At 43.4% G+C, this 24,494-nt stretch overlaps 2 protein-coding genes across 3 annotated transcripts in view; one reads left to right on the top strand and one right to left on the bottom strand.

Annotated features, from left to right (window-relative positions):
* ARHGAP26 (Rho GTPase activating protein 26) overlaps nt 1-24,494 on the bottom strand; it is a 357,099-nt gene that overhangs the window by 307,771 nt on the left and 24,834 nt on the right. The gene's annotated exons all lie outside the window — the stretch shown is intronic.
* FGF1 (fibroblast growth factor 1) overlaps nt 11,853-24,494 on the top strand; it is a 63,415-nt gene continuing 50,773 nt past the window's right edge. Inside the window, exon 1 of one of the 2 annotated variants that reach the window (XM_029583883.1) lies at nt 11,853-12,295. The gene's annotated coding sequence lies outside the window, so the exon portion shown is untranslated. Of the gene's footprint in view, nt 12,296-19,195; nt 19,432-24,494 lie in introns of those variants that run through there. The other variant, XM_029583884.1, reaches the window with a different exon arrangement.

Below are 24,494 nucleotides of genomic sequence, written 5' to 3'. Positions count from 1 at the left end.
AGAATATAACACCCAATAAAATTTATTCTTAAAAATAACACCCATCCGTTAAGTGAATTTATGTGATGAAATTACTTATCTCTTTGTTTGTGTTCTCATTATTTGTTATACCAGTATTTATATTGCGCTTGCTGTCAGCTGTCCTCCCGCTTGCCCGACATTGACAATGTTTCGGCGCAACAAATGCGCCTGCTTCAGGGGCTTACTGCTCAATACCTAAAAAGACAAGTTTATATTTAATATGCTAAAGTTCTTAAATTTATTTCTCTTTTAAATGATAATGCTAACAATGGTACTCACTCTTCAGCTTCGCGCTATCTCACCCGATCCTTCACAGCATTCAAATATGGCGCCTAGACGCTTTCACTATCTCCTTACCGGAAGTTTGTGTTTATATCCTGTTATTGATTAAAGCACCTATCAAATGGATTTTACAGATATACCGACCAATCTACCTCCTTGTTGAGACCAGCTGGCGCTACCGTATTCAACTTAAAAATCCACTTTTGCTCGCGCTGTAATAAACGCAGGTTTAAATCCCCTCCTCTTTCATCCGGTTCCATTACCTCCAGTACCGTACACTTTAAACTTAAAAAATTGTGAGATTGTTCTAAACAGTGTTGTACCAATGAGGCTTCTAATTTATTTCGTTTAAGGGCACTTTTATGTTCTATTAAACGAGTTTTCAACTGTCTAGTCGTTTTGCCTACGTATAATAAACCACAAAGGCACCAAATAGCGTACAGAGTTTGTTTGATAAAAAATAAAGTCAAAGTTATTGCTTTTTAGCAAATATCCTCAAAGATACCAAACAATTTCTTAGTTTATTAAGAATTTGAGGAAGTGAGCCATTGTTATAAATTAATTATATTAGATTCGGAGGAATATAAGATTTTTTGGCCGGTAGTAAGTAAAAGATGGCTACTCAATGGGAAGACACATTCAGTTTCTCGCAAACACATTTACAAGAGATTTTATCAGCACCATCAGTGTTTATGCCTGGAAATCAGGGAGAAAGTTGGGAAAATTTGGTCCGTTTAAATAAAAGGATGGCAAGAACAAACTTACATTATGGGACATTGATCGAGTATTGTAGAGTTCAACGAATCCCTAGGGGATTGCGTATAATGAAGGAACCCAAATTATATGTAGAATTTGAAGATTTTCTGGTAAAATGGAACCAGATCCTTAACAAATGTTCTCTTGACCTTATGCTTTTGGTCATAGAAAGAGCTAAAATGTTAATGGAAACCTTACAGATAGAACATGAACAGTTGTTGGAGAAAATTAAAAAACAAAATTTAGATAATTTTGATGCTAAATTAAAAGAGTTTCAGGAAACCATAAATGAATTCACAGAAGAGGTCAAGCAAGGCAAAACCAGTAAATTTGTTAGGGATGAACAAGATTATAAAAAGGGTTCTATATATTACTGGATGAATCCACAATTGAAGAGAACTTATAATCAGAGAAAAACATTTGAATCTAGTTCAGAAGATTCATCTGGGGAAGAACCTACACGTGGTCAAAAAACCTCCACTACTAGTGGTCCCACTACTACCCTTTTTCCAGAGGCAAGACAGGATCGCAAAGTCAGGTTTCAACAACATACTCAAGATCCTCCTACGGGACAGAGACAGCAAAAGAGGTGGACACGGTCGAAAGGCAGATTAGAGAATCAACAGAGATCAGAGAATCCACAGTGATTAATTTATCGTCGCGTCCCTTATCACGTACACAGGTTCAAGTGTTAGAAAGAGGGTTAACATTTGTACCAACGGTGCAATATGATCACTTCGAAATCAGTAAATTCTTTCAAAAATTCTTAAGAAATTTGCGGTTGAGATTATTTTTTGATAAAAAAACACCAGGGGAGGAGAGAGATAGATCGGTGGTATTTCCAAAATCGAACTGGTGTCCTCCAGGCAATATTGACCCGGTCATACATACTTTTGCAAAACTGGTACAAAAAGACATTGAGAGAATTCAGAAGGATTCTAAATTGAGGTCTTTTAATTTAACTAGACAAGAAAGCATAGCACTTCAAGAAATAAGAGAAGATCCATCGTTAGTGGTAAAAAGTGCAGATAAAGGAGGAGCGGTGGTAATAATGAACCAAGATTCTTATAGGGCAGAGGCATTAAAACAATTAGCGGATGGGCATTTTTACAAGAAGTTAGATGCCAACCCTACATTGCAGTTAAAAGAACACATTGATAATCTTTTGGAAGATGCATTAGCACAAGGATGGATCACCACAAGAAAATTCCGTTTTTTAAAAGTTGAACACCCTAGGGTGCCAACTTTTTATCACCTTCCAAAAATTCATAAAAATCTTAAGAACCCTCCGGGACATCCCATTATTTCATCGCGAGGTTCACTGTTAGAACCGCTTTCCCAATATGTGGACACATTCTTGCGTCCTTTGATACCCTCTTTGCCATCGTATGTGCGTGACTCGGGTGAATTAATACAATTTTTGAAAACTTTGAGTATCCCTTTTGAAGAAGTATCTCTCGCCACAATTGACATCGTGTCCCTTTACACGAATATACCCCAAGATGGGGCCCTGCAAGTGATTCATTCGAAATTAGCCACACAATCTTCTGAGATTCACCCACCAGTTACTTTCATAGTTGACCTAGCTGGTCTAGCTTTGAAAAAAAAAATTTTCGTATTTGATAACATCTATTACCAACAGGTGGGTGGCACAGCGATGGGCGCCACGATGGCGCCCAGTGTCGCTAGCCTCTATGTGGGACATTTTGAATTGCAGTGGCTGTCAGTTTCTCCTTATCAAAATAATATTTTGGTATGGCGTCGATTTATCGATGACATCTTCATAGTGTGGAGAGGCACTGAAGTTCTATTCAAAGAGTTTATCCAATGGTTAAATACTCGTGAACAGGCATTACAGTTTACTTACATTTTTCATAAAAGTACAGTCTCATTTTTGGATATAAACATCTCAATAAAGGCAAATAAATTTTTCTTTACGATCTATCAAAAGCCTACAGATCGTAACACACTATTAGAGTATTCGAGTTGTCATCCACTACCATTGAAAAACAGTATTCCTTTTGGCCAATTTTTGAGGCTGAGGAAACTTTGTTCAACAACAGGAGAATATAAATTAAGAGCTAAGGAGATGAGCCAAAATTTTTAGATCGAGGCTATCCTTTAAAAGTTATAAAACAAGCCTGTAAAAGAGCACGATGGAACCATAGGGAAATTTTATTACAACCCCAACAAAAAAGCAATTCACAACGCCTTACTTGTGTACTACCATATTCTCTGGGGGTGAATGAGGTGGCGCGTAGTATCAGACGCCACTGGAATGTCCTACAGGTACATTCAGTTTTTGAGTCGCGACCTATGGTCGCTTTCAAGAGAGGGACAAACATAAAGGATCGAGTAGTTAGATCGCATTTCAAGAGCTCTTCTAGAAATGAAATAAGTCGCGAGGGACATTCCGCTTGCGGATCCTGTACGATGTGCCCACTAGCTCATTCAAACATCAGTATACCCCTAGAAAAATTGAAGAGATTTAAACCAATAAGAAAATCCACTTGCAATTCTATTTTTGTGGTGTACGCTATTTGGTGCCCTTGTGGTTTATTATACGTAGGCAAAACGACTAGACAGTTGAAAACTCGTTTAATAGAACATAAAAGTGCCCTTAAATGAAATAAATTAGAAGCCCCATTGGTACAACACTGTTTAGAACAATCTCACAATTTTTTAAGTTTAAAGTGTACGGTACTGGAGGTAATGGAACCGGATGAAAGAGGAGGGGATTTAAACCTGCGTTTATTACAGCGCGAGCAAAAGTGGATTTTTAAGTTGAATACGGTAGCGCCAGCTGGTCTCAACAAGGAGGTAGATTGGTCGGTATATCTGTAAAATCCATTTGATAGGTGCTTTAATCAATAACAGGATATAAACACAAACTTCCGGTAAGGAGATAGTGAAAGCGTCTAGGCGCCATATTTGAATGCTGTGAAGGATCGGGTGAGATAGCGCGAAGCTGAAGAGTGAGTACCATTGTTAGCATTATCATTTAAAAGAGAAATAAATTTAAGAACTTTAGCATATTAAATATAAACTTGTCTTTTTAGGTATTGAGCAGTAAGCCCCTGAAGCAGGCGCATTTGTTGCGCCGAAACATTGTCAATGTCGGGCAAGCGGGAGGACAGCAGACAGCTGACAGCAAGCGCAATATAAATACTGGTATAACAAATAATGAGAACACAACAAAGAGATAAGTAATTTCATCACATAAATTCACTTAACGGATGGGTGTTAGTTTTAAGAATAAATTTTATTGGGTGTTATATTCTATAATTGAAAAGTAAAAAGGGATAAAAGTAAAAACAAAAAAACTGAACGCTCTCAGGGGAAATGGTAGATGACGTGATTTAGTAGTGCCGATACATGAGAAGGGTTGTAGCCCTGTATAGGGCAAGAGCCTGTGAGACTGTGAGCACTTTTTCTGATACCTTCCCTTGAGAGTTTGTTTGATAAAAAATAAAGTCAAAGCTATTGCTTTTTAGCAAATATCCTCAAAGATACCAAACAATTTCTTAGTTTATTAAGAATTTGAGGAAGTGAGCCATTGTTATAAATTAATTATATTTGTTTATTTCAGTACATTTTGGTGACAGATGAACGTGTGGCCCTCCTCATTTCTCTCTAGCATGGTCTCCTCCTGGACTTCCAGCTCTGATTAGGGCTGCCAGCCGGCTCCAGATTTTCAGGATAGGTTGATCCAGTCCTGGTTTTACCCCATGGCGTGCTGGGACTTTTATTCTGATTTACCTATTGCATTCCCTCAGAAATCAAGCAGAGGAGTAAAGCAGGACTGGATCAACCTGCCCTGAAAATCTGGAGCCAGTTGGCAACCCTAGCTCCGATGGATTTTATAACTTTATTGCTTCTGCTGCACCTTATCAAAGAGATCATTCTTTTTTTTTTTTTTTGAAGTGGAGGAAGGGAATTCTCTGCCTTAATCAGGTTGATATAGGGAGGGTAATTTTCGGCGGCCTGTGGCAGGGCTAAGGTTTTCGTATACAAAGTACCCACAGACTTTAGGACAAATAATGCAGATAAGTATGCTTTGAAAAATCCTTGGTGTGCATGGAACCGGCGAGGACATACACACGCGCATTTCCGCCTGCACCCGGGCAGCTCTAAGTGTGTGACTGCAGATCTACGCGCCGCGTGCTTTCTAAAAATCGAAAAAAAAAACGTTACTGGAAATGTATTTATTTTATTTACCTTGATTAATTATTAATCGGTTTTCCCATCCCCAACTCTGCCCCTCTGGAACTCCTCTTTGTAGCGCGCGTAAAAGTAGGCACCCACCCAACAGATGTCACGTACTTTTATGTGGCCTGGGCCCGGACTGATTTTCAAAACGTCACTACACACATACAACAGGTGTAGGTGACATGTGGCGTAAGCATTTTGAAAATCAAGGCCTAAAACATATTCTGAAACTTTTCCTCTCAATTACTTTTCCTGAAATAACGCTGAGGCATTGTGTGTGTGTGTGTTTATCTATCTTTACTCTGACTTTAAAGTTACGAAAATAAAATCCCATGGTTTTCCATTGATTTTTTTGTTTGTAATGTTTTATTGATTTTGTCTGATGTATTCATTATCTCCTTTGCCTTATTTCTTTCACGTGAATGATTTAAAGCTTATAAAAAAACATTCCTGAGACTCATTTCAAATCTTTAGAGCCATGTTGGGCGCAGAGATGGGATTTAAGGTCGGATTTTTGCTATTGGCAGCGTGTGGATCTCTGCTATGAGTGGCCTGCGAGGCTTGGAGCATGGTGAGGATAACAGAAGCCAAAGACGCACGGGGGCTGGCGTATTATTGGCTCCCATCCACAGAGCGCCATTCCCATTTTAGCCACTAGGTGGCGCTGCAAGTATTCGTCCTAATGAAGTAGTAATTATGTGGACGAGGGCCGACGCAATATGGTGCGCTCAGCCGAGGGCACTCTTAATGAGCAGTTAGACGCGTGAAAAACAGGCGCTAATCAATCCCCTGGTGCAATAGGGGGATCAGCACCTATTTAACATGCGTCTAACGTGGAGTGAATGAGTAATAGGCTCATTCGCATGCATTTGCACGCACATTTATCGCTCAGGTATTAACGCCTGCCCGGAGCAGGCGTTAATAGCTGAGCGCATTGAAAAGAAGAGCAGAAAAAAAAAACTGCTTTTCTGTACTTCTTTTTTTAAAGTTAAAAAAAAATAATAATTAAAACGGAGCACCCGCAGCCCCCCCCCAGCAGCTGAATTTACCTGCGGGGGTGGAAGGACATGCAGGGATTTAATTCTGAGATCCTCGGGCACACTTTCGCTTAGGTAGTTTGCACCTATTTCCAAGCAGATGAAACGTATGCAGGATCCAAAGGCCCGAGTTTTTGAAAATGTGATTGCAGATCCGCAGGTACCAAAGCTGATTCTCTGCCAGGTCGCACCAAGCTGCCCAGCTGGGACTCTTTTGAACCCGCTTCCTCTCCCCCAGTGCAGCTGGACTGGGAGGTGGAACGGCCTCAACCTTCAATCATGAGGGCGATTTTTAAAGAGCTTTGGGATCTGCCCTCCCTTCGTATTGAGGTTAGATCAAGGTTTCATGCATTACCAATGATTCTGGAGTGCATCTCATTACTTATATTTTTATGGCGTGCAAACATTAAAGAGAAGAGAGAGAAGGGGGCGGGGGTCAGTGCTCCCTGAAGGGCTGGGAACCCCTGCTCTAGAATAAAGAATCCCGGATTTCTCTGCTGTCACTCAGTGATGCATCCTCCAGCACAGTCCCACCAGGGGGCGCTGCGTCACCGCGCTACAGGAGAAGCCTCCCTTCCTCTTTACCATTGATAGGAGTGAAATCAGACTCCAGCTGCCCGTTGACCTGCAAGGTACTACACCGCAAGCATTACGGATCACAATTTCCCCAGATTAGTGCTCTACCTCAGGGCTACTTAAAGCCTCCCTTGGGCCTCCCCCTCCCCCCAGCCAAGATATCCACAATGAAGCTGCACGAGATAAATTTGCATACGCTAGGTCTCCAGGATTTTCAGATTTATCTGGTGCATCTTCACTGTGGATATCCTGAAAACCCAGCTGGCTGTGGGGGGAGGTCCCTGAGGACAATGTTTGAGAAGCCCTTCTCTACCGTCAAACATAAGAGCTGGGACAAAAGCTTTTTTAATGCCAGCCCAATCAGGTATTAGGTTTGGTGCAGGGGGGGGGGGAGGGGAGATGAGGAGCAGAGATGAAGAGCGGTTTTTTTTAACACGAGCCCTGATGTCCTGGCTCAAGAATGATTTGGGAGTGAGCGTTGACCTCAGCACAGATCCACAGCTGAATGAACTGTGTAACATCAGAAGAGGCCATGACGCACTTAAAATGGGGCACTAAAAATAGCCGAGAATGTTTTCTATGATTTGGTTCTGGGAACTGAATTGTCTCACACCAGGAAACTAAACTACAGGGCCGGCCCAGTGGCCGCACAGAGAGCCTGCATTTGATTGCCCCAGTCAGGGCTGGGCTGGGCGGGGAGGAAGACACCCGGTGGCCGGATTGAGGGCCCGTGATGATTGCACAGTTCTGGAAGGCCCTGGCATTGATTGGGAGTCGGGAGGCGGATTATAAAAAAGGGCAAGAAAGCACCGGTGAGTTGCAAATGGAGGGTCCTGGAGACATATTCTAGCCCGGATTCTGACTAAACTGGAGGATACTGCCTGCCTCCAAAAAAAAGCAGAGTTGCTTACCTGTAACAGGTGTTCTCCGAGGACAAGCGGGATGCTAGTCCTCACAGGTCGGCGACATCATCCGATGAAGCCCGGCGAAGAGAACTTGTGTCAAAATTTCTAGAACTTTGGCCGAGCCTCTCTGAGCATGCTCAAGCATGCATTATACCACACATGCACGCAGGATCCCTTCAGTCATAACATAGAATCAAGAAGAAAAGAATAAAGAAGGAGTAAGGGCATCCCAACAGAGAGGTTCAAATAAAAGCAAAAATAGTCCATGAGCCTATAAATGAAGTATCACCTGAGCTAAAGGATTCGAAATTATCCCTAACAACTGAAAAGCAGGTTGTTAATACAAACAAAAAAAATGCACTTTGAAATGTCTGTATGCCAATGCCAGAACCCTAAGAAGTAAGATGGGAGAGTATGATAGCAGTGAATGATGAGATTGACATAATTGGCATCATAGAGACTTGGTGGAAGGAGGATAACCAATGAGACAGTACTATATCAGGGTACAAATTATATCGCAATGATAGGGAGGATTAACTTGGTGGAGGTGTGACACTATGTCCGTGAAGGAATAGAATCCAACAGGATAAAGATCGTACAAGAGACTAAAGGCTCAGTAGAATCTGTGTGGGTAGAAATCCCATGTGTGTTGGATAAGAGTATAGTGATAGGAGTATACTACCGTCCACCTGGACAAAATGGTCAGAAACATAGAAACATAGAAATGACGGCAGAAGAAGACCAATCGGCCCATCCAGTCTGCCCAGCAAGCTTCACACTTCTTTTTTTCTCATACTTATCTGTTTCTCTTGGCTCCTAATAACCTTTGGTTCTATTTCCCTTCCACCCACACCATTAATGCAGAGAGCAGTGATGGAGCTGCATCCAAGTGAAATATCAAGCTTGATTAGTTAGGGGTAGTAACCGCCGCAATAAGCGAGCTACACCCATACTTATTTGTTTACCCAGACTATGTTATTCAGCCCTTATTGGTTGTTTTTCTTCTCCCCTGCCGTTGAAGCAGAGAGCTATGCTGGATATGTATTGAAAGTGAAGAATGCATTGAAAGCCACATTATCTATCAACAAATATTGAATAAGCCTAATAATTGGTAATACCTATAGCTTATGAACTCTTCGTTAATTTTACATACTCTTGCCCACCCCTGGTTTTGTTTTTTGTTTTTTAATTTTGAGATGGCAGCCCTCCACCCTTCCGCTCCGTGAAGGTGGAACACCAACCACTGGCCACTGGCATCCCGCTCCGTGAATGCCTCTGTGGCTACTGCCGCTCCGTGCAGTGTTTTGCTGCCTCCTCTTTATACACTTCCTCTAGACCTGATGGATCCACAGTGTTTATCCCACGCCCCTTTGGAGTCCTTCACAGTTTTGGACTTCACCACTTCCTCCGGAAGGGCATTCCAGGCATCCACCACTCTCTCCGTGAAGAAATATTTCCTGACATTGGTTCTTAGTCTTCCTCCCTGGAGCCTCAGCTCATGACCTCTGGTTCTGCTGATTTTTTTCTGACGGAAAAGGTTTGTTGTTGTCTTTGGATCGTTAAAGTTTTTCAAGTATCTGAAGGTCTGAATCATATCACCCTTGCTGCTCCTTTCCTCCAGGGAGTACATATTTAGATTCTTCAATCTCTCTTCGTATGACATCCGATGAAGACCCTCCACCTTTCTGGTCACTCTTCTCTTTACCACTTCCATCTTGTCTCTGTCTCTTTGTAGATATGGTCTCCAGAACTGAACACAGTACTCCAGGTGAGGCCTCACCAAGGACCTGTACAAGGGGATAATCACTTCCCTTTTCTTACTCAATATTCCTCTCTCTATGCAGCCCAGCATAGAGAGAGGAATATCGAGACAGATGATGAATATCCAGACAGATGATGAAATGCCAAGAGACATCAGGGAAGCTAACCAATTTGACAGTGCAGTAATAATGGGAGATTTCAATTACCAAGGAAAGGAACAGTTAATTCTTGTCACAACGAGTACAAAATCTATCAAGAAGACGTTATGCAATTCAATTTTTTCTTTCAATGTGCAATCTAGTTTTTACTTTTAAAGGACCATCATAACACCCGTGGGCATATTGAGTCATTTGCCATCATTAGTGCATCAGTGCAATGCAGCTCATTACCTGCAGGTGTCACTGTTGGACAATTTGTTCAGCATTTTGGCAGCTCCTTATCTTTTACTGTTGGGTTTTTACATCCTCCTAATCCTTATGGATGAGCAAATGCAGGGCTTGCTGCCTCCCTGTTCCCTGGGGAGTTCTCTTCTTGCTGCATAAAGGTTTTTGCCTGTTTAAGAGTTGAAAAACAAGGTCATCACCGTAAAATAAATGTAGAGCTGGACACATCTACGGTTGAGTGGGTCATGAGTGTCATCTTTTCCTGCCAGTTATCATTCCAAGGCAGCATTCAATATCTCCAGATTCTCTTAGTTTCTTTTATTAGATATATATTTGTTCTAAGGTGTCACAATGACTTTGGAAGAGTCACATTGACTAGCAGAAGGTGTTGAATTGACTTGTGAAAGATGCTGGATTGATGCCTGAATGTCACCCGCTTGATTTTTTTTTTGCAAGGTGTCAGGCTGATTCCCGAAAGCTGCTGGAGTGTGCCATGGAAGGAGCTGTACTCAGTCATAAACAGTGTCGGACTGGCTCAAGAAAGATGTTGTACGGGCTCCTGAGAGGTGCTGGCTTGCCCTGGGACTCAGCACAGGCAGCGACAGCGCAAGCTCGCCCTTCCCCAGACCGTCCCGTCAATGTGTGCCTCCAACCTGCTCCGGAGGAAATCTGGAGGAATGAGTGGGCAAAGTCGGCCTCAATCAGTAGCACAAGTACAAACTGAGAGCCCTCAAACGACTATTTTGGAAAGGCTGCCCCCAGAGCAAGGGGGCAGGAGATCCACCTTGAAAAGTCCTGGTAGCAGCTGCAAGGTGGTCGGGCCCCTGTGCAGCGAGTCTGGGGCCCCAGTCTCAGTGTGCTTTGTCCCTCTGCTAAGACCGCCAGCAGGGGTCACAAATTAGCAGCAGTTCTGATGTCTTTCTTTAAATATCTGGATATTTAGCCATCAGAAACTGGACCAGGTCCACTCCTGAACTGTTTTAGGAAGATAACGAGATTAAGTGATAACACCCCATACTCCCCCCCAACCACCACCACCACGCTGTTAGCTTGGCTCTCCCTCGCTAAATGTCAGGGATTTGTGGGGAGTTTTAACTCTGGGGGAAAAAAAATAAGGCAAAAGTGCAGCCGAGCCTCCAAGTCAGTGTTTGCATGGAACAGCTTTGAACGAGTTGCCTTTTGTTCAGCAATTTCATATCCTGTAACTTCTGGAAGAGTGGGGGGGAAAGAAGATCCACAGAAAGAAAGTCCCAGAAGCACAAATTCTGCAACGGAGAATTGCAAGGCGGCCGTTCCTGGGTTCTCAAACTTCAGCCCTTCTGATTAAGAGCCCTACAGCTGTTTTGGCAGAAGGTTTTGCATTCCTGCTTTTTTTTTTTTCCCCCTCCCTTTATGAAGCAACAGAAAAATTAAATCCTTGGAAGGAAAAATGTACAGTTTAAAAATCATGCAAACAAACTGTCCTGCAAGCTTTTCCCTGAAACCGAAATCTGTCCTTTTGTGATTAAAAGAATGGCAGCACCCCCTGCTCTATTTCTTCCATCCCTTGCCACTAAAAGCCACGCGACATATCTGGGGGATCCTGATCAGCTGCGTTCATGTGTGGGTCAGACGTGCCCTGGTGGCAGACCTGGACCATCCCCGTAGAGAAACAAGGCCGGGGAGGGGTCCCCGAATATCTCCAGGCGCTAGGGAGCAGGAATCTGGTAGACAGGAGGCCAAGGTTTCAGCCTTTCCTGGGTGCAGGCAGGAGCCCCCCTCCAAACCCCACAGCCACGGTGTAGGAGTCACCGTTCCCACAAGCCCCGGAGGTTGGCAAACTGCCCCGTCCGTGCCCTGTCCTTTCACCTGGGATCGAATCCAGCCCCCAAAATAGCTGCGGTGCACAGTTTGAGAAATAACCACATGACCCAGACAAAACAAGCTTATCCTCCTTATTTTCTTAGTTGTTCTGTCCTGGTGCCAGAGGAGGGATCTGCGCTGCGGTGGGACCTTGACCTGGGGGCTGCGGACCTGCAGCTTTGTACGGAGGAGGGTCTGCAGCTCTAAGCGAGAGACTAAAAAACTTTGCTTGTATCATTTGCTTTTTTTTTTTTTTACCATTTTTAGGATTTCAGTTTTTGTTCTCTTTTGCTTTTTGGATTCCCCTTTTTTCAACACCCTCAGCCACACAGAGAGAGAGAGAGGGAGAGAGGCTGTGGAAAGAGACAATAAGACCACACCAGGACTGACCTCTTCATCACCAGGACGCCAGCCGCTGGAAACTTGTTTCCCTGTCTGCAGGAACTCCCTTCCTTTCTGAAGCAGCCAAGCTGCAGTTTGCAGTATTTCTGCCAGGATCGGTCTGAAACCCACAGAAACCGAGGTAAGCTCTGGTAGGGGCCAGGAGGCCTCGCAGCCTGTGCGGGTTTCATAACTAAACTTTTCCCCCAAGCTCCCGTCTTGCAGGGCCTGATCGAGGCCAGCCTCGTACTGGAGAATGTCCCATTCCAGGGTGCCTGCCGCTATTGAAGCCTCATCAGGTCCTCCCTCTAGACCCGTTTGCACGTCCATTTCTATCCATCTACGGGCAGCCTTCGGATCCCTTGCTGCAGTATATTCTGCTCTTCAAGGAACACTTGTTGGGTAGATTAACTCCTCTAACATTAGAACTAACGCTGAAAAAAGGGGAAGGTGTTTAAGCTTTCTGCAATCTATTTATACGATAAAGTAGGCTGCATACTTTTCCTGTTCCTTGAGGCCAGTAACCCTATCTTAATGTGCCAGGGCTGGGATGATCATCATTATTTCAGAGGTTTGATGGGTAACATTTGCATGCAGTAATTATTAGCTGTGAGGTCTTGCTTTCCAACGATAGCACAGATACCCCCAAATAATAATAATTCTACCACTAATATATCAGCATCTCTTACCCCAGACATACACGAATCAGGATTTAATTTGAGCTACTGCCAAACTCCTGGGGGCTCATTCCATTTTGGACTTTTTTGAGTCGCGGTTGAATCTGTGCTACACCCAACACAGTTCCCACAGCCATTTTTTTTACCCGACATCTTGAGCTTAGGGCAAGAGCAGATGCGCACTGGAGACTCAGTTGACGCTTCACTATGGTAAGGTCTCTGCCAAGAGTCATCAGGTTAGGTCACGGGAAGTCTTCTTTCCCCAAACCGAATCGAAAATGCAAACCAAGACAAGAACTGAAACACCCAAAATAGAGAATTTGGATTTTGATCGGAGTTGGTTCAGATTCTGGTTGGAAACACAAACTACTCCAAATTAAGTCCAAAACAGCTTCTAAACTTGGTTACCAAGCCATTATAGTTACCCTGGGAAAGACGATCATACATCATAGTGCAAATATGATATATTATATGTTATATTTTTTCTTTAAGGATCACCTATCACATCACACACCAGCTGCCATTATATTAAAGAAAGAGTTTTCAATGATCAAATAATATCTGATATCTTGCCATACATCCTGTGACTACCAAGGGAAAATACGTAATGCTTTCATCTGTAGATGTACCATAAGGCACACCCAGGGGTCTGGGAAAACGGGGGCCATATCCCACCCCCTTAAATATAGAAAGGAAGGGGCTAGGACAGACACTATGGTAGCACTCTAATTTCTGATCCTGCTTCTAATTCTGAACCTCTTGGCCTGGGTACGGCAAGAAGGGTAGACCCTTCCTCCAAAATAGTATCCAGCACACATCTCCTTGCTCTCTTGTGCTCTCAGACAGCCATTGCCTCACAGGAGGAAAGCAGCTACTCCCTGCATGGCTTTAGATGAGGGAAGCGCCGTTCTGTGAGGGGGGAACATGCTGCGAGCACATGTTGCAGTGTCACGCGTATTTGAATGTCGAGCACTAGCTAGCTCTGAGACTTTGCCATCCTGCCTATGGCAGTGACACTGCCCATAACCCTCCTGCTCTAACGTTTTGGTGAAGTAAGACCCGTACAGTGTGTTTGAAGTCTGCACACCTGAAATTGCTGTCAAGCAATATCTGATTCTGGCTCAGTAAGGTTACTTTTAAGGTGTTCTCCGGTACTAAAACCCGTAGAAGATGATGATTTTGAAATGTCAGCTGCCGACAGCAGCTCAGGAGCACAACTGGAGTTTTGCACAGTATTTTCAGCCTCATGGCGTACAGGGTTCAATTCAAATCTTGTCTACAACTTTTTGTCAACTGCATATCAGGAGACTTTGGGCCTCTACTGGGCTATGATGCCTTGAGTTTTCATTTGCAACTAACTGAGTCCCCTATTTTACAACTCCCCTCACCCTGATATCTATTTTAGCCATTCTAATGACAGAGGTCCACAGACAGCAGCTCCCTCCAGAACCCAGAACATGTGCATCCTAAATCCGGCCAGAACCCAGAACATGTGCATCCTAAATCCGGCCAGAACCCAGAACATGTGCATCCTAAATCCGGCCAGTAAGCATCACCACTGAGTAATGGTTGAGTCCGTCCCGTCCCCCCCCCTCCCTCCCAGGGGCTGTGAACTCCACTTCTGCAGCATTCCCAGCCTCAGCTGGGCCCCCAGAGAGTGAAAGACCCTATCCCGGAATCAAACCTAGGACTTCTACATGCCAGGGTGCAGCGCTGCTACTGAGTTACCGGGCTCATACTAAGGGACATTAGAACTACAGTTCCATGCATGCAAAGGGGCAAAACCAGGAATGGAGCAGCCTCTGTGTGTTCAGCTGGGTGAGGTTGCCCTCATATACTCCACGCCTGAGCTCTGATTTCTGCGGCGAGTTCTTTCATCGAAAGCTTTGCTGCAGCTTTTGCCTTCTGGTAACAAAGCACGGATTAATCTGCTATTGATAGCAATGAGGAATTTTAGAACCTCTTGGGTTTCACTGTGTTAAGTACCTATCTCAAAACCAATCTGCCTCACAAGCCACTGGTTTTCCTCAATGGAATGCAGTGCTGCGAACCTTTGTTTCCCCAGGATATATTTGAGCTAGAAGGTTCCAAGATTTTATTGCCAAAAGAATTGCATCAGAATTTTAATGGCGAAAACAATATACATATGTATTTATATATATTTGCCGCAGGGGATCAGGAAGTAATATCGGTGACTTCCAGTGTATTGTACACAGTATAATCCAATGCACGCCAGCAGTCCTACCTGCCAAGTCACGTGATTTGCTCATGAGATCAGATGGGTGCAGAGCTGATCTCATGACCCTATGGGGAACTGTGAGGTTTCATGTGAAACTTCCTTACATTTCATCAGCCCTAAGGATGTGCTAGCAGCATGTTCCCACTCACCGGACGGCGTTTCCCCCATCTAAAGCCATGCAGGGAGTAGCTGCTTTCCTCCTGTGAGGCAATGGCTGTCTGAGAGCACAAGAGAGCAAGGAGATGCGTGCTGGATACTATTTTGGAGGAAGGGTCTACCCTTCTCGCCGTACCCACGCCAAGAGGTTCAGAATAGAAGCAGGATCAGAAATTATAGTGCCAACTGGCTCCATGTCAACTGGACAGGCCGGGTAAGTACTGGTTTCAGCTCACGGCACCTGTCCTGGAGCTACACATCATGCAAAGGAATAAAACCAGCACTGGGTAAACCTGTCTGGGTGACATGGAGGCAGTTGTTGATCATAAATTATGCAGCTTCACTCAGCAGAAGCCAACGATTGGTTCTTAAGTTATGGTATGAAAGTCTGACAAAAATCCAGTATCTTTTGTGTATTGTGCGACAGTTCAAAAGTATGATGAGCAAATAGCAATACTCTGTATTGATTAGAGTGATTACTACTACAACCACTTTTTGTTTCAATTTCTTTAACCGAGTCTCCTGAGGCCCTGGGAGCAGCCATTTTAGCAAGCGTAATTGATCGCCTCATCTGATGGCTGCATCCGGGCTACAACATTGATGCCGGAAGCCATGCAGAGAGACTTGGGTTCGATTCCCAAAATGATAACAGGAATGGAACAGCTCCCCTATGAGGAAAGACTAAAGAGGTTAGGACTTTTCAGCTTGGAGAAGAGATGGCTGAGGGGGGATAGGGTAGAGGTGTTTAAAATCATGAGAGGTCTAGAACGGGTAGATGTGAATTGTTTTTTACTCTTTCGGATACTAGAAAGACTAGGGGACACTCCATGAAGTTAGCATGTGGCACATTTATTTATTTATTTATTTAACGTCTCTTATATACCGATAGCCGTTCGCACATCGTATCTGTTCACAAAGAACAAAAAACTTATGGGCATCGCCCTTACAAATAATTTAAAACTAATCGGAGAAAGTTCTTTTTCACTCAACGCACAATTAAACTCTGGAATTTGTTGCCAGAGGATGTGGTTAGTGAAGTTAGTGTAGCTGTGTTTAAAAAAGGATTGGATAAGTTCTTGGAGGAGAAGTCCATTACCTGCTATTAATTAATTAAGTTGACTTAGAAAATAGCCACTGCTATTACTAGCAACAGTAGCATGGAATAAACTTAGTTTTTGGGTACTTGCCAGGTTCTTGTGGCCTGGATTGGCCTCTGTTGGAAACAGGATGCTGGGCTTGATGGACCCTTGGTCTGACCCAGTATGGCAGGTTCTTATGTTCTCAAGTTCTTATCCTCATTGTGCAATGGTGACACCTAGTGGCCAGATTTAGGGTCCATGACTGCAGGGTCCTCCGGCCAAAGACCATCACTGCCGTGACCATACTAAAGTAAAAATCCCCGCACAGTGGAAAGTAAGTCTTATGGTGCCGGATCCCAGTCCTGGATCCGATCGAGCTGGAAGCCCAAATAAGCAAGAGGAAAATAAAGGGCCAGAACCAAGCAAAGAAGTAAGATAGCCTGCCGCGCATGTACAGTCAGACTCCATTCCAGGGGCGTTCATGCGCGCCCTTGTTTCCATCGCGGCTTCTCTCTGGGCTTGAAGGAAGCAGTTAAGGAAATTAAAAAAAAAAAAATGCTTCTGTGATATTCTTGCTGGATGGTTTCGTGTTGCTTTCTGCAGCTTTTGTTTCAGTTATGACCATGCAGGGTTCTGGGCCATCAGACTGACCACAATATGTTCAGATAGATGCAAACTATCATCTGTCCTGCTTTCACCACTTTCTACACTAGTGTAAAAAAAAAATAAAAATCTTTCTATACCGTACCCCATGAAACATCCAAGTAACCATTGTTTTTCCTAGTGACGCGACCGACGAGAGGTTTCCTTTTCTGCAAAGGACCCAAGAAAACTGCACCCCCGTTATCTTCAGCTAAATTTGAGACTGGCTTCTGCATTACGTATTTCTCAAAGGGACGTGCATAAGACTTATTCCCCTTATGGTTTTATGGGTTTTGGGCTTTGGATCGGTAAATGTTCCGAGTCAGAGTAAGCACCTTACACCCGGAATGGGAAAAAACTGCAGAGTAAGCAGCAGTGCGTGTTTGAAAATTCGTTTTTAGTGGTAGGAGATTAGTGACTGTAAAATGCAGGCCACAGATTATGACCACTGCCTTTGAAATGATGACTGGGTTAAAAAAAAAAAATCAGCTGATTTTTAGCTATGGTAATTTTATGATCTTCTTATAGGCAGGGCTAGCACACTGGGATGTTAGCCTGAATCACAGCCTCCTTGTGATACATTAGGCAGGGCCAAAAAAGGATTTTAGCTGCTTACTGACAATTAGAAGCAGATCTTTCTCTCAGCCTGTGACATCCCTAACACCTCCCAAGCTTCCAGTCTCTGGATTCTTTCTAGGCCACATTTAAATTTATTGCAAAGTCCTAACCTAGGCTTCTTCGAACCATCTCCCGCCCTCATCCTCCCCAAGGGGCCAGGATATGTCTGTGCTCCGTGCACGACTTTGTGCAGAATGGGATGAAGGTCGTTGGTCTCACTTTTACAGGAGTCCCTAGGATATGGTGCAAAGCTGGAAAGGGTTTTTGGTTTCAGGGCTGGCTGCTGATTTCCCCCCCATTTTCTGTTCTTTTAAATCTTGGAATTTAGAAGTCTCTTCTGGACGGAGTGGAGTGTTCTTGTTGGGAATGGGTTTCTTTTGATGGAATATTTAGTGACATCTGCTTCAGGTTATACTTCTGTAAATCGCAGGTGGTTGTATTGGTTTAAATGTCACGTCTAGCTGTTTCCATATCATTCTGCTGGTGTAACGGTTTTGGTTTGCATTGTTTATTAGCCTGGTGGATAGGCGCGCGTTAGGAAAGCACGCACTCGATCATGAGCGCTGGTTTTTCGCACGCCGATATTGCATCGGCCTGTGTAGCCCTTTGGTAGGGACCATAACTTACAATAAAATTTCCCTGCCTAACCTTGGGTGAGTCTATGCCATGTCCCCGGCTACGTACAAGGAAGGACTTCCTGGCCTTTGGCCGGTAGCCTCCTTGATCTGTTCTGGGACAAACCTGGCCCGGGGTCTGAAAGTGGGAGGTGGCAGCAGCACCTGGAAGGAAGCTCCAGGCTTATGGAGGAATAAGATCCGGTGCAACGTGATGCAGCTAGGCCAGACTTCACATCCCTTACAACGATGCGCTTAAGGTCAGGGGAAAAGACGTTCCCGAGCCAGGGATCAACAATATGTCCATGGAAGGTACCAGAAAGACACTGGTTCTCGCCTGCTTTCAGAAAAGAACATATGAATCAGACCACAGTCCATCGAGCCCAGCATCCTGTCTCCGAAGGCAGCCTGTTTGGGTCACAAGTACCCAGCAGATCGCTAACAAAATAGATTTTAATTTTTATTTGGCATTATAGAGTTGCAAATGTCTGCCAGTTAAAGGAAAGTTAGAGAAGAGCTGCCAGAGTGCCAGTTATAATACTGATCTTTAGAACAATGTACACTTCTCAGCACATCCTCCCCACCAGGATGACTCCCTTCTCAAACATATCTTTCACCACTACAGGCTTCCATGGCACTGCCCTCTTAAATAGCAGAATTCCCCCCATTAAAACTACTGAAAAATCAGTAAAATTTCACCCATGAGTGACTCATCAGGTTAGCTAGCACCTGTGCCTGGGTGGATTTTCAAATCCTAATCACAGCCAAGATGCCCAGATGACCCGACTCCAGGCAGCCAACCTTGCATGGCTCTGCCAGTGCTTATTTTTCATGTGGTGCCTGACTGCAGCCCGAGGATAATACTGGACACTGGGCCAAGACTGGCAGCTCTGTAGTCCCATCAAGTCCGACGGAGTGGGCTGCTTCTATGGGATGGTGCTGCTTTCCAGCTCGCCCATCACTGGGATCCAGCAATTGTGACCTCATTTGGAATTATTCCTGCATCGTGCGCGTGTCACAGCTCGCAAGCTCCTTACGCACCAGCACACAGCTTAAGTAAAAAAGGCAAAGGCTTCACATGGCTTGCGCAGCAGAGTAGAGCAGACGGGGCTCTGAAGGGAGGTGTAACCTGCTGACACCAGCTGCTGCTGCTCCTCCTCCTCCTCCTCCTCTCTGCGACAGCATCAGATTTTCCTCCAACACAACACAAACAACCAAATCAATTAGGCCTCTGTGAAGCAGCCGAGCCACAGGTATGTGCCAGCTGTCTGATATGATAATTGTAGATGAGTTTCTCATTTGCTGATCATCTGAGCCTGTGTGTTAGTGGTTTTGTGAGAGAATGAGAGAGAGAGAGAGAGAGAGAGCGCAAGCACAGGTCGATTGAATGAGAATCAGATTTGCTGAACCAAGAGCTTAGAGAGCATTTCTGAACTGAGATCCATGGCCGAACCATAAAGGTGCAGTGATCATCCTCACGATTCTGCAAGGCCTTTCCTTAGCACCGCCAGACTGGCGGACGCATGGCCCCTAATGATGAAGGGCAGTGAAGGGGCCTTGGCATATGGGATGGATGGCTGCTACTGCTAGTCAGCAAGGGTCTATGAAGGGCTTTCATCGAGTGAGCCAGCGAAACCAAAATGTTTGAATTTCAGGAGGAAGAGTTCTCAGTCACACACAGGTGTTAACAACGATTTACGCACGATGCTGTATGACTGCAACCTGCAATTGTCATATTCCTTGAAAATGATGTCAAATCCTATGCAAATTAATGGCAGATGAAGGAGTTGCTGGGCAACCAAAAGGTTAATAAGGAGACATCTTTAATCTGCTATGGCTGGTTGAGATGAGTTATGGCAGAAGATGAGTGATCATGGATTTGATGGTTTCTTGCTTTAGGATGATTACTGCTTTTCTTACAGTATGACTCAGGGGGAGGGGGAGAGGAAGAGTTGTGCTGGTTTGCAGTATGAATATACTAAAAGGCAAAGTATTATTGGAGACTATGAAGGAAAATGTCATAGATGAGTCAAAGTGAGCATAAGCATCAGCTGTTGCTAATTAATGTCTGAGGCACAAAAGACTGCCCCGGGTGCGATGCAGTGACGGTGTTAACGGCACCATCTTCATTGTCCGAACAACTGGAGAAGGCTGGATCTAACCTCCCCGAGAAGTACACCACTACCTTCACTGTTGTTAATCCACCAAGTTCTAGAATGCTGGGCGACAAAAATACCACCTCTGACCTTTACACGTCAAACTGAAATCTAGTGCACGTTTACTACGTGAAACCTTTCTGTTGGGCTCACTTACAGGAGAACTCTTATATCTTATTTCTCAAATAGTGTTTTGGCTTTTTACCCTCAAATACTCTTAAAATTGTATTTTAACTTGGAATAACAGCAACACAACTTCATTACCAAATTCTAGCTCCACGCAAACTGGAGCAGGGTGATGATGGCATTGTTGTCTTCGACAATGTCTGATGCTCTAAGTGGGCATGAGATCTCAACTTTAAATGATTTGCCAACCAGATACATTGATTGAGCGGGATATTCTCTGGAAATACAAGTCCATATGTGAGTACAGAGCGACGAAACTGGAAAAGTTAGCCAGGTTTTTTTCTTTGAGGTTTTAGAAGTGGTGGTTTATGAAAACGTGATGCACAGGGGCGAATTGGAGAGTCTCTTGTAACAACATGGAGCACACTGGCAATGCCACAGTGTTATGAATTAATGTAAAATGTTTTCACCATGGTTTAGATCCAGAACACACACTATGGATGTAACTAGGTGACGCAGTGCTAAAACATGTTCTTGCCATTTCTTAGTGCATGCAGATGATATCCAGATTTTTGTTGCCCTGGGAGCACTTGTTAGAGTATTTATTGAAGCTGCTTTCAACAGTGGTAGATAGAGTGGATGCATGCAAATACAGCTGCATAAGTAAAATGGATGGAAATCTGCCATGACTGGAGGAGTCCTCCAGAGCTGAAATTGGAGATTAACTGGTTAATTTGTCTTCAGAAGTTAAGAGTATGGGCATTCTCTTAGACTCCAATCTATCCTTGGAGGTGATTGAAAAAGATGTCCTTTCCTTACAATGAGGTAAACTATTCTGATCTCATGTACAGCTAGGTGATCTTAATATAGTTGTTCAAGCTACTGTCCAGACACATTTGGACTACTGTAACTCTGTTTATACAGGGCTACCTAAGAGATTGATGGCTAGACTCCAAACGGTTCAAAATGCAGTGGCAAGATGTTCGAAGAGAGGGCAATACCACTGTTGGTTTCTCTTTATTGGTCGCCAATACATTTACTTATGAAATTCAAAATTCTTATTGTCTTTCAAATTCTGGCTGGAGTTGGGCCTCACTACATAAAAAAAATAATAAAATCTCTTGTTATAAACTGAGAAGGCCTTTATGTTCTCGTCTAGACTGTAGGCTGGTTATTCTTTCAGTGAAAATGGTAAAGAAAGGCACGATTAGATTATGGGAGTAGCCCCACATTGCTGGAATCCTCTTGCAGGAGGTCTCAAGACTACTCAAGATTATGTGATGTTCTGAAAGTCATTGAAAACCTTATTGTTTTCATCTATTGATTTACTTGGAACAATGATATTCCTAGGATGGCCTGATGCATGTATTTGTACAGCGATGCTTATGTCTAGTAGCACTATAGAAGTGATAAGTAGTATTGTGATTTTAGTTTATAACAGGAGATATATTGAGAACAGAGTATGGTGTTTAAATGTACTAATGACTTTTTTTAATTTTATTTGGCTTGTTTTATGATATCATTATTATGATTGAATTTATGTTAACTTATTTATTTTGCATATTGTTGGATTAATGCATAGTCTGTTTTTGTTAATGCTATATTGTTTTGATTATTTTTACGCTGCTTTGTTTGCCATTGGCTTGAACAAAAAGATTAAAACCAATGTATTATGCTAAATTAAATAGTTTACTATTGTTGTAACCAGGCCCGTGCTTTGGTAAAGGTGGGAGAGGCGGGTACTAACATCTCTGCACCTCTTCGTAGAATGATGTGCAACCTCCCAGTCTGCTGTTTCACTCTCCAGTATTTGTAGGGAGCAGAGGATGGTAACATGGTCCTTTCCTTGCCTTTATCATATGCTGCAAAACATCCTGACAAAATGCTACGATTATTGTGGCATGTTGCAGAGTGAAACTGCGTTGGGTGAATTTTATATTTAAAAAAGCGGGTAATGTATCCAAATAAATAGATAAATATCAGAGCCAGCATGATGCAAAAGAGCATCTGAGAAGAACTAGACAAACCAACCCACCCTGGCCCCGAAGTAATAAGGAGCACTAATGTGTGCACATGCATAAGCTGCTTTCCCAATTTATGAAGGTGTTATGCATGCAAAAAATGTGCATACAAGCCGGCGTTTATCATGCGCATACATTAGTGCTGCTTCATGCAATTCCCATGTTAATCAAGCCATTAGCCATTATTTCCTGATGCCGAGAGGGCAGCATAAGCTTTACACGGGTTTTCTTAATGCTCAGAAATTAAGTCCTGCTCAGATGTGGAAAGCTTCTGGGGCTAGAGTTAGTCTATGGGGAGTTCGAAATGTGGGGGGGTCCTATATTTGGGATTTATATGTCAAACATATGATTTGTGCACAACTGTGTTTCTGCGCATAAATCATGATTTTTACACAGAAACCCGTACTTTCTGCGCCTAGGGACAGTAATTTTCAGATCCCGATTCCACCAGCAAGTCAGGGTGCGCATTCACACCATTGCCAATTCGTTAAGAGCTAGACCTCCAAACCCCCGTCTGCAGCAATGGATAATTTCTTTCATTTTCTTGAAGTTACACCTCCTCCATAGCAAAAGTTATGCAGCAGTGGACCCGGGCGGGTGCCGGGGCACTAAGTATTTACGCGCACATCATGTTGGCCATGCCCCAAAATGCCCACGCCCTGCCCAGGCCACACCCCTTTTTTAAAATGAAGTGAGATAGGCGCGCAGTGGGGGGAGATACATGAGAATCTGGGCGGCTGTTAAAATTTGGGGGGAAGGGGTGCTCATCTCCCGATTTTGGTGCGCCTGGGCTTTTAAAATTTACCTTAAAATGTTTTATACACAGAAATCATGGTTTTTGCAAAGAAAACATGATTTCTGTGCATAAAAGCATTTGCACGCTTACAATTGGGTTTTACACATGTAAATGCACTTCACCCATGCAAGTGGGCTTTTGCAATTTGCTGCAATAGTATGTTACATTTACATGCGTAGCTCCATCAATAATATTTTATGCATGCTACACATCTTTTTGTACAATTTTTGGGTTGGCATGCTTTTTTACCTTCCAGTGCATTAGCAAACCACTAGCTTACTGCACTGGGAGTTAAACTCAAGTTTTTACCACATGAGTAATGTGAGTTAAAATGTATCTAACACAGCAAAAGGGACAGTAAGAAATAAGGGTAGTAACGGCAAAAAACATTTTTATGTATGAAACAGGAAGCGTACAAAGGGAGTCAGCAAGCCGGAAACAAGTGCAGGACCACCTTAGAAGGTGGCAGCCCGGACCTCTCCATCATTCTCCTGTACATAATGTGAAAAACTCTCTAGGCAATCTAAACTGTATCCAAAATGCAAATGGTAATAAAAATAAATGTTTTAAGTTCTTTTTTTGATGCAGATAAAACCATAGGTACAATGCTCAGAAAAATCAGCGCGATAAAAGAAAAACAGACTATGCATTAATCCAACAATATGCAAAATAAATAAGTTAACATAAATTCAATCATAATAACGATATCATAAAACAAGCTGACGTTTCAAATCTCCTGCATCAGGGGGACTGATCTGAAAGCTTGAAACTTCCCTCTCCGGTGTAGCGCGCTCTATCTGGATCTCCCGATCTCCAAACGATTCAAAACTGGCAGCCATTATTATTAATATTATTATTGTCATTTGTATTTTGGATACAGTTTAGAGTTTTTCACATTGTGTACAGGTGAATGATGGAGAGGTCCGGGCTGCCACCTTCTAAGGTGGTCCTGCACTTGTTCCCGGCTTGCTGACTCCCTTTGTACGCTTCCTACGTCACACATAAAAAGTTTTTTTCGCCATTATTACACTTATTTCTTACTGTTCCTTTTGCTGTGTTCGATATATTATCCTTGAGGACAGGAATTTGTGGGATTATTCTTCTCTTAGCTAAAATGTCTCTCACGTTTTTTACTCGCGTTTTATTACATTGGTTTCACACAGCTCAGGCCTTCTGATTGCCTCCTTGGATTGGTTCCTGTTTACATAAATGCAGTA

The sequence above is a fragment of the Rhinatrema bivittatum genome, chromosome 18, assembly GCF_901001135.1.
Source record: "Rhinatrema bivittatum chromosome 18, aRhiBiv1.1, whole genome shotgun sequence".
Taxonomy (NCBI): Eukaryota; Metazoa; Chordata; class Amphibia; order Gymnophiona; family Rhinatrematidae; genus Rhinatrema; species Rhinatrema bivittatum.
The sequence above is the reverse complement of the archived record's forward strand: the minus strand, read 5'-3'. Positions and strand labels throughout refer to the sequence as shown.